Here is a 16,214-nt window from a genome sequence, read left to right on the forward strand (position 1 = left end):
GTTATCCATAAAGGCACAAGCAGAATAGCCTCTGCGGTTGTCAACCATGTCAGCTATTTTGATCCAGGTTTTAGTATGAGATGCATATTTTCTAATAGATGTTATTAGATTGTTACAGCCATCCACGCCACCAAATAAATAAATGTTTCCTTTTACAAAAACTGTATTTGATGAATATCGCTTTCTGTTCAAAGTAGGAATAACTTTTATGTTGTTTGAGTAATATCTTTTAGACTGGTTAAAACTATTAGATACTTCTTTAAAATAAGTTTCTTCAAAGCCACAGCAAACTATTGGGTCATACTTTTCTTGGTCACAGTACCTATTTGTGTAGTATCTGTTTGACTTATTTCTAAAAAAGTTCTTCTTGTTTTTCAAAATTTCATTTAGTAACTTTTCGTTTAACATGCATTTCAAAGAATTTTCAGAAAGTACTGGAAAACGAACTGTAAGTAAAAGTTGTTTTGCATACGTTTTTCGTTCTTTAAATTTGTATTCAAGCCAACAGTTAGCTGCATTAAAAACTTCAAGTTCAGAATGAATATTTAATTCTGAGCTGGTAAGTAGTTTTGTAACTAGTTCAAAACTTAGCTCTAAAAAGCTTTTAGTTTCAACCACCATAGTAAAACAACGTTGTATGTACTTTAGCGTTATTTCTTCAAGGCTAGATATGTAAAAGAATTTAGCCAGACTGTAAAACAGAGTGGCATTTTTGAGAGACAGTTTATCTTCAAAGTATTTGATATTTTTAATTGTTATATCTTCTTTAAGCATAAGTTTGTTTAGTTTGAAAATGTCAGCTAAAGGATTGTTCTTTTGATTTGCTTTGGATCTACCTAAAAATTTATCTTTAAATAAGAACATTTTCAGCAAATCTTAATTCTATATATAAAATATTAATATTTCTAACTTAAGTTTTAATAACACTTTAGAAACTAGAATAAAACTTTATCAAAAAAGCTGTTAAAAAAAATTTACAACAAAATTTTTGTTTTTAAAATGACAAGTTTTTAAAAACCAAAAATAAAAGTGTTTTGGTTCATTAATAGATCATTAAATTCTTTATAAAAAAACAGTTAACTTTTTTACTTTTTATGACATTATTTGATATCTAATTTAATTCAAAATTTAGAAAAATACTAAGAAAGATAGATAAGCCGTACACCGGGGTCTAAAACAAATCCAATTAGCTACTTTTTCAGACAAAGCTATACTAAAAATAACAAATACAAAAAAACTATAAAATAGCCTCAAAATAGTTGTCTAATAAAACAATAACCAAACACACTAATTGCAAATCTTTCGTTGTTTATTTAGAACATTTTAAAAGCAAAAATACGGCGGTAAAAACAAAAATTGAAATATAAAAATATATACATTTATAAAAATGTGTTTAATTGATAAAATGACACCTATTAACAGTAAGCAAAAACGTTTTTTTTTAATTTTACTAAATTTACACAGTAGTTTATTTAGTAGATCTTAACATATATTTTTATATATTAATGTACATATGTAATTTTATAAAACAAAACTCTTTTTAATATTATAAGCATAAATTAAATGTGTGTTTTTTTATTTAGTAAAAAAATTTTTTTAAGTTTTTTGCTTACTGTTAATAGATGTCATTTTATCAACTAAAAACATTTATATACATATATTTATTAATATTTTAATTTTTGCTTTTACAGCCGTATTTTTGCATTGAAAATGTTCTAAATAAAGAACGAAAGCTTTGCAATTAGTGTGTTTGGTTATTGTTTCATTAGACAACTATTTTGAGGCTATTTTATAGCTTTTTTGTATTTAGAAATATACAATATAAAGTTTAGAGTGAGATAAATTATACAATTGTATTATTTATATTAATAAACTGCAAATATACTAATTAAAATATTAATTTAAACATCTTACTTAGCTCTAATAAATCATATCCATTTGGTGTACACTTCACATCGCCAACCTTATTAACGTTTGTTTTGCTAAACTCTATAAAATCATATTTTACCAAACTATTAAAATCTTTGTCAAATAGTATTAACTTTTCTTGAACTACTTTGAGTTTTTTTTTATCCACATCTGTGTTGTTCTTGGTATTTTCTGGTGGCCTTAGTTGACGAAGTTTTTGTAGTTTTCTACTCATAGTTTACAAACTAAAAGTTTTAAGATATTCAAATTATTTTTAGTCACATATTAAGTAAAAAACTTATTTAAAATATTTTTAAAATGCATGAATACATAGTTTGACATTAAATATTGAATAGTTTTAGCTCTGACTTTCTTAAGCATTTACTATAAGATTTTGAATGAATACGTTTTCTAAATAAACATAGTTGTCAAGGCAAGTACAGTAGACTACCGCTTAAGTACGCACTTTTTTTTGGTACGCACCCCGACTTAAGTACGCACTTATCCGAAAACACAAAAAAAATTCTAATTTTTTTTTATAAATTCTTTAAAATTTTTTTATATATTTACACCAAATTTAAATAAACAAATAACCTGAATAATTACTTTTACTGATTTTTTGCGAGAAAACAGTCCTGAAACGTTTTTCTTTCAAATAAAAAAATCAAACACGTTTTAGCTAATGGAAAATTCTAATAAATTTATTACTTTCTATTTAATAAAAATTTTAACCATAAAAAACAAAACTAGGTTTATTCTAAACCGAAACAATTTAGCAAATAACAGAAAAATGGCTTTGAGAATAAATAAAACTAAACTTAGCTTGACTAGCAATCTATTCAGAATAAAAAAAAATCTTGGCTCTATTTCATCATGTCAAAAAGTGTGAGCTGCTTGGTTTTCTTTCTGTGCGAGCCCTGCTCAGATAAAGCTGCTTTGTTTAGCAAACGTTAATACTTTTCATGGGTGCTTTTTAGCTTGTGATAGAGCTCAGGACTTGTTTATTTGGCTTAACTATTTGGTGACTACTTGTAAGAAAGAAAACAAACAACTAAATTTCATATTATACTATGTCGTCAAAAAGTACGCGCTATCCGTGCTAAGTACGCACTTTTTGGTCGGGTTCAATTTGCGTACTTAAGCGGTAGTCTACTGTATGTTGTTTGTTATAAAGAAAACAGTATTTGCTACTTATATTTTAAAGTGCATATGGTTTTACTTCAAACTTCATTCAATTTTAAATAAATTCTAGTACTTTTATGTTGAGTATTGTATTTAAATATTTGATTTTTAATTAAGTTTTTATAATAAATGTCTTTGCTTATATAACAGTGTTTTTTAATGAAATCAGGTAAAATTTAATAGACTATACAAAACAATTCAAATAATCATAATTATAAAAAAAAAATTAATGTAAGTTTTAAAAAGGCATAAAATCTACAATATAAAGATGTATACATATAGATAAACAAAAGTTATGTATTTGTACTACTACCTAGAGACTTCAAGTGTATGTTATGATGTTTTTTTTTGTTTTCACTTTTTAAATAAAATTAAGTTTAGACCATTAGCACTTGTACTTCAAACATTTTAAATAGTTAAACAATGTAGCATCACTTATTATAACTATGGAACAAAGTTAATTTAATAACACTTTAACTTTATTACGGCTTCAGTTCTTTATAAAAATATTATTATAATACAGTACAAATGAGTTAAGCCTTTGATCAAAGGTAATACAACTACTCAACAAAATTTACTTTAAATTTGAGTAAAATACATTTTAAAAATACCCTAAAAGTGTAGAATTAAAATAATGTTTTAAGCTGAGATAAAATAATAATTTAAAATTTTTTCAGATTTTGAATGTCTTTAAAACCCAAATTAAAACTTTTATAATAAACATAAGTCAAAGTTTTATATAGCTAAAAGAATCAGTGGGCAAATGCTTTTAGCTTTTGATAATGACTTAAGAAACTCAGGGTTGCCACTCTTTGAGTCAAAGAAACTGTCCTAAATGACCCTAAACTTGCCTGCACAGCCATAAATTGTCCAGAGCCATTATTAGTTTTTTAAATTTTCAAAAATAGAAATTTTATTGTTCAAAATTAGTAAATATATATTTATCCAACAAATTTTGTTATAAAACAAAAAATATATTGAAGATTATACCACTAAATCTTATTTAAACGTTATAAAATATATATTTAAATATATTTCAACAGAAAATATCCTGAGATTTTTATTATAAACAAAATTTTCTTGAGTTTAAATTAGTTTTTTTTAACTCCTGAGTCATTCTGGCTTTCCTTAGTGTTTGGGAACCCTGGAAAATTTATTATATAAAATATACGATAATTATCTATTTATTTTAAGCATGTTGATAATTAAAAAATTCTTTGATTATGTACAGATTTTTTTTTGTGTTATAATATAAAGTTCTAATTTTTTGTGTACTGAAATCATTAGATATAAGATAAATAAAATTGTCTTCATTGATTTCATTAACCACTTGCAAATAGGCAATAGTAAATACAAGTATAGTTTCTATTCTATTAATAGATAAGTACATTTTAAACAATTTATATAAAAAGATGACTTGATCAGGAATTTTAAGGTGTAATATAAAGTTTATCAGTTTAATATCATAATTAGAACTTAGAACTGAATATATTAATTTTTCTGGTTATACTGGTATTTAAGTGATCAAATTACTCAAAGTCTTAAATTTAAAAAAAACATTTAAAGTTAAAAACGAATTTTCAAACTAGAAAAATGTTTTTATTTATCATACTAATTTCACAAAAATGAATTGTATTTCTTTTAAATTTTTGTTTAAAAAAAGTCATTGTTAGATATTCTTAAAAAAATGTTAATTGCTGTATTATCTTCAATAAGAAATAATCATTTTTTCATAAAAAACCCTTGCAAATAGTACTAAAACTAAATATTTAATTTCATTTATTGGTATGAACAAACAAACTTTAACTTTTTATTTTTATATTTGTGAATATTTTCATCGTTTTTATCGGGTTTCTTAAAGTTGGCCATATGACCTCTTGAAAGGCTCTGCTGCAATGTGGCAAAATGGGAATGAGGGGGACCGTTTCCAGTAAAAGGGCTATAGAGAGCCACAAGGTTATAATAATAAAAATTATACTAGATATTTTAAAAATGATGATAAAGATTAAAAAAATAAAATTAACGAGGCTTATTTAAGAGTTGTATATAACATCTGTACCTGGTACTACAGAAAGCTTGAAGTTGACAAGAGCTTTCCAAAAGTAATAAAGAGATTATGAGTCCAAAAGATACAACAGGGGGGTATATGACCCTAACTTAAGACTTTAACTATATTTAGGAACTTTAATTTAAAATCAAAAAAAAGTCTAAGACGTTTTTTATTTTTTCTTTGAAAAATTTTGTTTAAAATGACCACTGTATTTTTAAGTTCTTCGGATAAATCCATATAAAAAACTTTGATATTTTGATGTATATCAACCTATCTCAAGTTTTTTCGAAGTCATAAAAAGCTTGTTATAAAAATGACAGAAATCAAGTGTTAAAAAAAATAATCTTGTAATATTAAATGTTTCTTCATAAGTTATAAGTTGAAATAGTTTACTAATTTGTATTGACAACATACGTAATTACAAAAAATAATGATGTAATCAATCTAGTACGATTTGAAATGAAACCTATATTTTTTTATGTGATACTAAAACTTTTTTGTTGCTTTGAAATAGTTTTCAAATAATTTAGAGAACATAAATTAAAATCACTTATTTTATCACTTAATTATTATTATTATGGGAAATTAAATGAATTATTTATCTATCTAAGCTAAATTAAGTAAGAAACACTAATATAGGTAATAACTTTCAAAACTTTTTTAATAAGGAATTAAGTTGTTTAAAAAACATGTTTTTTAAAGTTGTAAACTAAGCACTTGAAAAAAGGATATGAAGTTATTTTAGCAGACTACAATATAAAATAAAGTGATATAAAGAAAACTAAAATTTCAGGCATAAGAGAAAAATTGCTACTTATAATACTGATAAAAAAGATTTTTTAAGTATTACATACATAATAATAAAATGTTTTTTTTTTAAAGTTATGCGAAATGTTGTGTCAATGCTTTATTAAACATTGTTTTTTACTAGAGGGTTAGTATATTGATAATCAAGACTAACAAAATATTTTACAATTTTATAAGTCATGTAGAAAATTTAAGTAACTAAAACTCAAACATATGACTTAATTAACAAAAACAAATATTTTAAAGATTAAAAAAAAAATCAACACATAGCTCTTTCTGTATTTAATAATATCAAACCTTAATCTTTGTAAACAGAGTATTAAAATTTTATTTGAATTTGTTCAAGAGCCAATAAAAAAGAGTCTTTTTGTAGATTACACGTTAATTCCCTACTTTAGTTTATAAGTTATAACTTATAACTATCATAACTACATTATCAGGGACAAAAACTGCAATTGTAATATTCAATTAAGCTGTTCAGCAAAATCCCCATTTAATCAAATCTGGAAACCAATAATCGACTAAAGGTAAGGGTTTAGGTTAAGAAGAAAGTAAACAAAAATTAGTAGAAAATTAAATTAATGAAAAACGAAAAATAAAGTTGGATGAGAATTGATCGAGTGTGGAGTTGATGACACAAAATGATATAACTGTATAAATGTTTCTAATTAAAGAATTATAAACAACAAAAGGTATGAAAACGAATTGAGTACTACAAAATTAGTCTACAAGCAAACAACTACAATAACTGTTATAAAAAAAATAATTTATAACAAAAAAACAGTAAATATCACTGAAAAAATAAATAATTAATTTAAAAAAAAATGCTTTAACCGCAAATATAAATAATATTTTATATAAAAACGATAAACTTGATAATAACAATAAACTTATGTATAAAAAAGTCGAACAAAAAAGACTTGCAAAATCGTCTTCATGGAGTTATGCTCCCTCGTGCAATTTTGTGCCCTTGTGCAAATTTGGCTTCGTGCAATTTTGTGCTTTTGTGCAATTTTGTTCTCGTGCAGTTACAAACCTCGCGCAATCTTATCTTTGTGCAATTTAAACCCGTTACCATGTTTTTCAGCTATAAGTTGTATATTAAATAGTAAAATGTATTTAGAATCATCACTTAAACAGATTATAAAACTATTTTTTCAATATTTTATAATATTTTATATAAAAAAAAATTAAATTAAACTTTTAACTAAAAAAGGTTACGTGTATTAAATTGACTTTATAAAATTAAATTGAAATGTTTTTCTTTAAATTGTTTTAACGAGCTAATCTGATTAAATTAACAAGATGTAAAAAATTAAATAATTTTTCTCAAGCATATCATCGAATGCAGCTTTAAAATGAAAATTCGTTGATTTTTGTTAAACTAACTGTAACAAAGTTTTACCCTTAGACTTGCAACAACGTTTTACTCTTAAACTTGCAACAACGTTTTACCCTTAAACTTGCAACAATGTTTACCTTTAAACTTGCAACAAATTTTTAATTTATAAATTTTCAACTAAGTTTTATCCCCTTAAACTTGCAACAAATATTTACCCCCTTTAGCTACGCACAAATTTAGCTATCTTTGGCTGTATTTATTTTAACTATGACACGAAAAAGTTAGAACCTACTAAATGCGCAAAGAAATAGCATTAAGTCAATCATGTGGTGTCTACACCTTCTGTAAAAGTACAAATTATACCAAAAACTAAACAGGCATTCTTACTTGACCGACATTTACACTCGGAAAGCGTAGTTTCCAGTAACAAGTGCGTTTAAAAAGTTTTGCCACACAGTGAGAATTTGTTTTCAGCAAACGCAACATTAATTAGCCTAGACATAGACTAAACCAACAGTCTTCAAAAGTTTAGCTGTAGAACTTATTTTCGAGTCTATAACACCTTGCTAAAAGCACTAATAGATTTGACCCCATAAAAAGAAAGCTACCAAAATCTATTTATGACATTCTTATTCTTTTTTTTAACACAGCAACAATAAAACCGGAACAAACTCATGCACTATTTCATTGTTGAATTCATATTCACGTTGTACTCACCAAGCGCAGTTACTAGTAACAATTTAGAGCAGTTTGTTGCAAAAAAAAATTTCAGTCAACAGTAAGTTGGTCATAAGCAAGTGTAGCACCAGTCAGTCTAAAAAAGTATAAAGACGCTTGCGATTCGAAAGGAAACCTAGGATATGCAAGTTAGTGTGTTTTTAAAGTACAATCGTGAAAATAAAGCTAAACATATCTAAAACTTATAGTGTTTGCACTTTGTTTTAGATTTGTCAATTTACGTGTAATTTATCTCTATTCTCAAGCTAAATATAAGACAATATGAAAGATGACAATCATGAACAAATAGTTTTTTTTTTATACGTATCTAGTTACCTTGACACCTTTTTACTGTACATTTTATTGTCTAAGATGTTTCTTTATTGATAAGTATTTTAAACAAACCTCGCCAGCTGATTATTAAATTAATTCAATCAAAAAGCAATAAAACTTCAAATTGTTTAATCTTCTAGTCTTACTTTATTAGTTTTTGTAAAATATAATATATGACAAAAACTAGATATTATCATAATATCTAAACTAAAAACTTTTTTAATAAATCTTGTAGTTTGTTATCACATAACAATGTTTTTATTTTTTTAAATATATAATTAAACTCAAAATTTTATGAAAATTAACAGTTTTACAATTTTTAAGTAAAATAATCTTAAGTTGAAACTTTTTTTAAATACAATCTAAGAATAGTTTAAATGATTTATATTTAAACTTAACTTAATGGACAATTCTATTATTTCTACATGAAATTGTATAGGATTCAAGAAATTAAATTTAGTTTTTTTTTTGTCAAAAATAGGTTTAATTAATATTTTTTAATATCAAATTTAACTCTGTAAACGCTTTATTGTAATTGGTTTTTTGATTACTTTTTTACATTTTTGCTATTTCTAGGATAACTTAATGGTTCTACCATTTTTAAGTTATTTATTTTTATTTTTTTGAAGGCCCACTCGAACCGAACAAACTTTTATGTCATAAATGAATATTACGTCATAATGCTTACGTCAGAAGTATCGTTCCACATTACCGTTTACTCATATTTAACGTTAAACAAGTTTCTAACCCCTTTTATTCAAAATTGTGTATTTTTTAAAATATTATATTTTTTTAAGTATAGTTTAATTACTGTAAATAAGTGTTTTTTTTTGCGTTAAGTTTAATTTTGTACTTTGAATTAGTTGTTCAACTATTTTTTTTAATATCAAGTTTTTACTTTACAACTTTGTTTAACTTTTTACAATGAATTAGTAGTAGAAAAAATGTTTTGAATTTTTGTTCTAAAAATATAACAAAACCTAAAAAAACAGCAAATTACAGCAAAACAGCCAAACTAAAACTTATTCTAGCTTAAAATTACTAGACAATTATTCTATTAAGATATTCGCATTTTTGAACAAATATTCGCTACAAACAAGTTTTCGTAAAAAATTAATGGAGCTTACAATTCTTATTCAATTTAGACAAAAAACATCTTAAACGATTTTTCTTGCTTTGTAGACATTACATTTTTAGTTAATATTGAATAAATTTATCAAAAAAAAAATATCATTTTGACCTCATAGTTCAACTAATATTTTTTTTGTTTTTTCTATATAAAACAACTAATTTTCGTAAAAAGTTAATGGAGCTTACAGTTCTTATTATAATTAGACAAAAAACATCTTAAACGATTTGTCTTGTCTTTTAGATATTACATCTTTGGTTTAGATTGAATAAAATCATCAAAAAATATACCTTTTGTGACATCAAATTTCAACTAATATTATACTTGTTTATTCTATATAAAACAACTAAGTTTTGTAAAAAATTAATGGAGCTCACAGTTCTTATTATAATTAGACAAAAAACATCTTAAACGATTCGTCTTGCTTTGTAGATATTATATCTTCGGTTTAGAATAAATAAAAACATGGAGAAAAATACATTTTTGACCTCAAAGTTCAACTAAAATTTTTCTTGTTTATTCTATATAAACCAACTAAGTTTCGTAAAAAATTAATGAAGCTTACAATTCTTATTATACTTAGACAAAAAACATCTAAAACGATTTGTCTTGCTTTGTAGATATTACATTTTTGGTTTAGATTGAATAAAATCATCAAGAAAAATATATTGTTTGACCTCAAAGTTCAACTAACTTTTTTTCTTGTTTGTTCTATATAAAACAACTAAGTTTCGTAAAAAATTAATGAGGCTTACAATTCTTATTATACTTAGACAAAAAACATCTTAAACGATTCGTCTTGCTTTGTAGATATTACATCTTTGGTTTAGAATACATAAAAACATTCTTTCTATTTCTAAAATTTGTTTTTTTTTTCGTTTCTTAAACAACTAAGTATTTTTTGCTTACAATTCTTATCCGTTTTAAATAAAAAACATACTAAACAATTCGTCATTTTATTTATGACGTTTTTATCTATATGCAACGAAATAATAAATGTTAAAAAAATTTTAAAGAATTATCTATTTTAATCAATAAAATAAGAGTCTTTAAATCTTAACGATATACTTCGTGATCTTTTTCCTTTTGCTACTTTCATCTGTTAATTAAATTGCATAATATTTATTATTATTATTTTAGTTTGTTTTTTTTTGCTCAAACACTTTTTTAACTGTTACAAAACTTCAGCTGCTAAAATATAAATTCCAGTTTCTACTCTTTTATTATCCGATTTGTTCTCTTTATTGCTAAACTTTATATTTTCATTAGGAATTGTTGGAAACACTTCTGCATTGAATTTGTTAAAGTATTGAAATTAAACTGAAGTTTGAGCATTTTCTATTTTACTTATATCTACAAATAAAGACGAATCGTTTAAGTTGTTTTTTTTTTGTCTATTTTGATTAAGAATTGTAAGCTCCATTATTTTTTTACGAAAACTTGTTTATAGCGAATATCTGTTCAAATATGCGAATATCTGTTTTTGAATATCTGCGAAACTTCAGCCTTCCCATTAGTTTTTTACGAAACTTAGTTGTTTTATATAGAATAAACAAGAAAAATATTAGTTAAACTTTGAGGTCGAAAATTTTTTTTCGGATAATTCTATTCAATCTTAACCAAAAATGTAATATCTACAAAGCAAGAAAAATCGTTTAAGATGATTTTTGTCTAAATTAAATAAGAATTGTAAGCTCCATTAATTTTTTACGAAAACTTGTTTAAAGCGAATATCTGTTCAAAAATGCAAATATCTGAATTTGAATATCTGCGAAACTTCAGCCTACCTTTGTTTTCTTATAATTGTTTTTGTTAAACTAAATTTATATTTAGAAAAATATAGTTTAATTTTTTTTGGAAATAGTTTAAAATTACGCTTCCTACTAAAAATTAATCTATCATAACTATAATAAAAAACAAATAGGTAACAAATTAAACTATATAACATTTTAGTTTGAAACTTTTGAGATGTTTTTACATATTTTGATTTAAATTTTTTCAATCATAATTATTAAAAATAAGAAAAGCATGTGTTACAATGTTCGTGTACTTATAAGACAAACTTGTGGTAAAAAAAGTCATTAATGAAGCAACAATCTGTCAGAAAACGTATCAAAAAACTATATCAGAATAATAAGATACACTTTCACGAAAACGATATAACCACAACAGTAAGTTCAAAACTTATAAGGAAAATGAAAGAAAATCTTTTGAAATGTATTTGTAATCATAAACATAACAGCACAAACTTTAACTACACTCAAAAACGATTCATCATAATGTAGACACAAAACTTTACACAGTATTTCAACATCGTTTTAAAACTGTGATTGTCAAGACTTGAAAAAGAGACAGTTAAGAAAAACGATACGAACCTTTTTTAAACTGTACCCACGAAAAAACTACTTTTTAAACTCTAATTTTGTCTATACTGTTAGTGTATTGCATGCTTAAGTTTTTTTATAAAGCTTTATTTGTAACCACATTTAAAAAAAGATCAACTAAAGCAATAATTTTTTTACTTTTAATGCAAACTCAGAACTACAACCAACTAAAAAACTTTCATACTTAAAACACAAAATAAAGTTTGGAGAATGAACAAATTTCAAAAAGTTTTATAATAATACTAATGAGTAATGACCATATGTTAACTTTTAATATTATCGATATTTAACCTAACACATTAGCACTGATTATAATTACTATTTATCACTGTAAAAAAACATTAAAGCATAAGAACAACTAGATTAGATGTTTTTTCATTTTTCAAAATATTTACAACTAAACTTTAACATAATTTTCAATTTAACATTTTAAACTATACAAAAATGTTAACTATCAAGAAGAATCTTTTTAGAATATAAATCTGATGACATACAGATAATTTCTTTCGAAGTTATATACTAAATATAATGACAAGCTTTTGTTAAACAAGGTTTATTTTTATTTAATTTTTTTTTTCTAATTTTTAAATTTGACTTAACAACTAGCTACAACTAAGTTGAAAGTAATAGTACATTTTTTAAAAAAGTTAAACAACAAAACAATATTATAACACTAAAACTTCTAGATTAAAAAAAATATATCTAAACTAATTTTACAAACACTAAACTATCTTCTATTGTTACAATTTAAGTTTTTACATTTGTACTTTGTTCTACTGTTTTAACAGATTTGTGTAAAGAAATAGTATAATTATACAAAAAATACAATTTAATTAAATATTTACTAGTTGTTATGTCTACTATAAACTTTTTAAAATAAATAAATATAAATTTATATTACTAAAACTAATATTATTAAAAGTAATTTAAAGATCTAATTAGTCTAAAACTGAATTTTGCATAACATTATGATCATAGGCTATAGTTGAAATTAGTTTATTGGGCACGGTTATCACGAGCGGTTTTGCTTTACGATGTCATAAGAGATGCGGAGTTTAACTTTAAAACAACTAAAAGTGATACTATTTGTTATGTAAAAAACATCTATATATTTATGATGCTATCCGCTAGGGTTTTCATTGTTCAGTAAAATCTTGAAACTTGACTAACTATTTGTTTTTCACACTAAGAATGTCAAGGATTAATTTTTAACATATTTATCTTAAAATAATTATGGTTTATAACAGATAAATATTCGATGGTATTATTATTAAGCTTTGGAACAAACTCAGTTGTTGCAAATTGTTGCTCATACAATAATGGCAACTATCTTCTGCAACACTTATAATCACACGTTGACACTGGTTTGTATTACTAGAGTTAGAAATAGATTCAGTCAATCAAAATTAACAGGAATTTAAGTTATTAAAATTATTGATTGAAACTTCAAATTTTTGTAAGTGGTATAGATAAAACACAACTGAAAAGCTTTGCCTTATGTACTATATATACAATGTTTTAAGTAGCAAATAAATAAAATATCATAAGTGAAACCTAGAAAATATAAATAAAATGTTTAAAATGATCTTTTTAATTCAACAAATTTTTATTCAAATAAAAACAAGCCTTGAAATGCAAAATAAAATCTTCTTTAAGATGAGATTCACTAAACTCAAAACTAGTCTGACTGAGTAACTAGAAACCCTGAGTAAAACTTTGACAAATTTTACATTAAACAGTTAATTATAAAAAACTGCAATATACATGGTTTCCTTAGATAAAGCTGAGAAAATTTCCTGACTTTTCTTAATTAAATTATTAACTTAAACTTATTCTATAGTACGTAATCAAACACTTTAAATTATATAAAGCATTCAACAGAGTACATGCGCGAAATTTTGTTAGTTTAACCAGATATTTTTTCAAAGTAGGGAAAACTCGTTGTAGAAGTCATTCAGGGAATCGTGGGGTCTTCATTAGTAAATTAACAAAATAAAAACTTAACAAATTTATTTTTCAACATCTATCAATCGCCTACCCAAAAACAAATTGAATATTTTTAATTGGTCATTGTAATTTCTACTTCAATGAATTGTTATCTTTATTAAAATTTTTGGGCTTGGTTACATACATCAAGCATATACGATAGAAATTTTTATCTATCTTAAAGCTATGTTTTAGCCTTGTGAGTATCTTTAATAACTTTGAATAGACACGAAATAAAATATATGAATAAACTGCTAAGAGTTTTAATTTAAAAAGTATTTCGTATAAAGCTTCCTAATTAGAAATTAAAAAAGTTCAACCAACTAAGCTCTGAAAAACATAGCTGATGTAAACAAATTTAAACAAACAGCTAAGTTGTTGATATAAATTGTTTGTTTTTTATGAGTTTTCATAATTACCACGTATATAATCTACTTAAAACATAATAATAAAGATTCTTAAAATTCTTTCAGAGGTTCAAAAAAAGATTTTAATAAGCATTTGTTTTTACAGATACTGACTGATTTTGCCTTTAATAACTAAATTTATATTTAGAAATAAATTCACACCTAAACAAAATTTACTCAAAAAAAAAAGAGAAGTAATCTCAATTTTTTTTTTATCTCAGAAGGTTTTAAGTATAAAATGACATAAACTGAAATTTTAAAACTTTCAAAAAACTAAACTAAAAAAAAATTATGTTTTGTTTTTTTTTTTTTTAATTGGTTTGGCCTGATATAGCATTTCAAACTTGTATTTCCTCTCATCATTTAGAATAAAATTTACTTTAATTTTGTTTAAAAAACTTAGTTATTTTACAAAAAACTACAAACAAGTAAATTAACCAACGCATATACCTCTCTTACAACTTATTTATAATTCTAAACAACTTTTAAATAATTATAATAAGGTAATAATACACACAAACTTGTTACATAAAACACTATACTTAGTGCAAAATTGTTAAGAACTTAATCATTTACTTAAACAAAAAACACTTTGATTCTTAAGTTGTGTACGATAAATGTATGTGTATTAAGTAACTACCGATTATTGAAGTGTCCTTGCCACCGATAATCAATACTAAAAAGCATACAAAAACTGTTTGTTCAAGTATGGTATGTGTTCAATACATTAATACATAAAAATTTGCGGTTTTATAAAAGATATTTTACTAATTTTTACCAGATGAAGGTATTGAAAAATAAATAAATTTATAGGAAAATTTTGCAATTTCAGTCTGACTTTAGAGAATTTTTATTAATTTTTAACCCTTTGAAGGCTTTGAAAAAGAAGGTATTATTTAAATTTTAACAGATAAAATCTGACATTTTTACAAATTTTGTCAAACTTCCTGACTTTTTTTTCAAAAACTTCTGTTTTTTCCTGACTTTCCTGACCTTGTGGCAACCCTGAATATATTACTTAAAATTATTTTATATTTTTATATTTGATTTACTATGTTATTTTTTAACAATTTAATAAAAAATAATTTAAAAATTTATATTGAAATACATAAGATTTCTATAATTAGGACTGCTCATAAAAATTAAAACTTTTATGTATGTACACTATAATCTATATGAAAATTAGTTGTTGAATTGTTAAAAAAATACTTTAAAATTGATTTAACTTCTTATGTAAAAACAGTAAGATAGTTAAATATTTAGAAGTCTAATAAAGTTAAAAAATAAAATGATTAGTAAAAAGTAATTTTGACTTATATTTATTCTATTAAATTTTAAAATCCATACTTAAGACAAAACTAAAACTCAAAACTGAATTTCATTTAAAAATTGCCTGAGATTAATAGAAATGATAAAAATATCTTCTGTTTTCTAAACTTAACTGTCACCCTAAGCCAACCTGAGTAAAAACAAATCAAGTCAGCCTAAGTTATCCTGCATCATTTTAGAATTTAAAAAAATTTAAACCTGTCTTGAATTTATCCTAAAAATCATAAATGTGTTGCAACAATGGTTGTCTTAACAACAATATTATTTATAATATAATTTAAATTTTTCGTTTCAATATTTTTCTCGACACTAAAATAGTTTTCTCCTAAATTTTGAGATCTTAAGCTCAGAAAGAAAAATTAAGTATTATATAGTAAAACTTTTTGTTTATAGGAACAATTAAAAAATTGTGCTTCATAGGTTACTCTATGTAACTTTTTGAAAAAATTACTGCATCTCAATTATTTTTAAAGTAAATATAAAAACTGAGTTTAAAGATTATTTAGAAAGCAAATATTATAAATTTTTGAAATAATTTTTCTATATATCTGTGTCCCCAAATACTTAAATGGTAGAAAAAGATATCTAGAAATTCTGAATTTTTACCTCAAAATTTCTACAGAATTAAATAAAGGTTACA

The sequence above is a fragment of the Thalia democratica genome, chromosome 5 (assembly GCF_965202585.1).
Source record: "Thalia democratica chromosome 5, ktThaDemo2.hap1.1, whole genome shotgun sequence".
Classification (NCBI taxonomy): Eukaryota; Metazoa; Chordata; class Thaliacea; order Salpida; family Salpidae; genus Thalia; species Thalia democratica.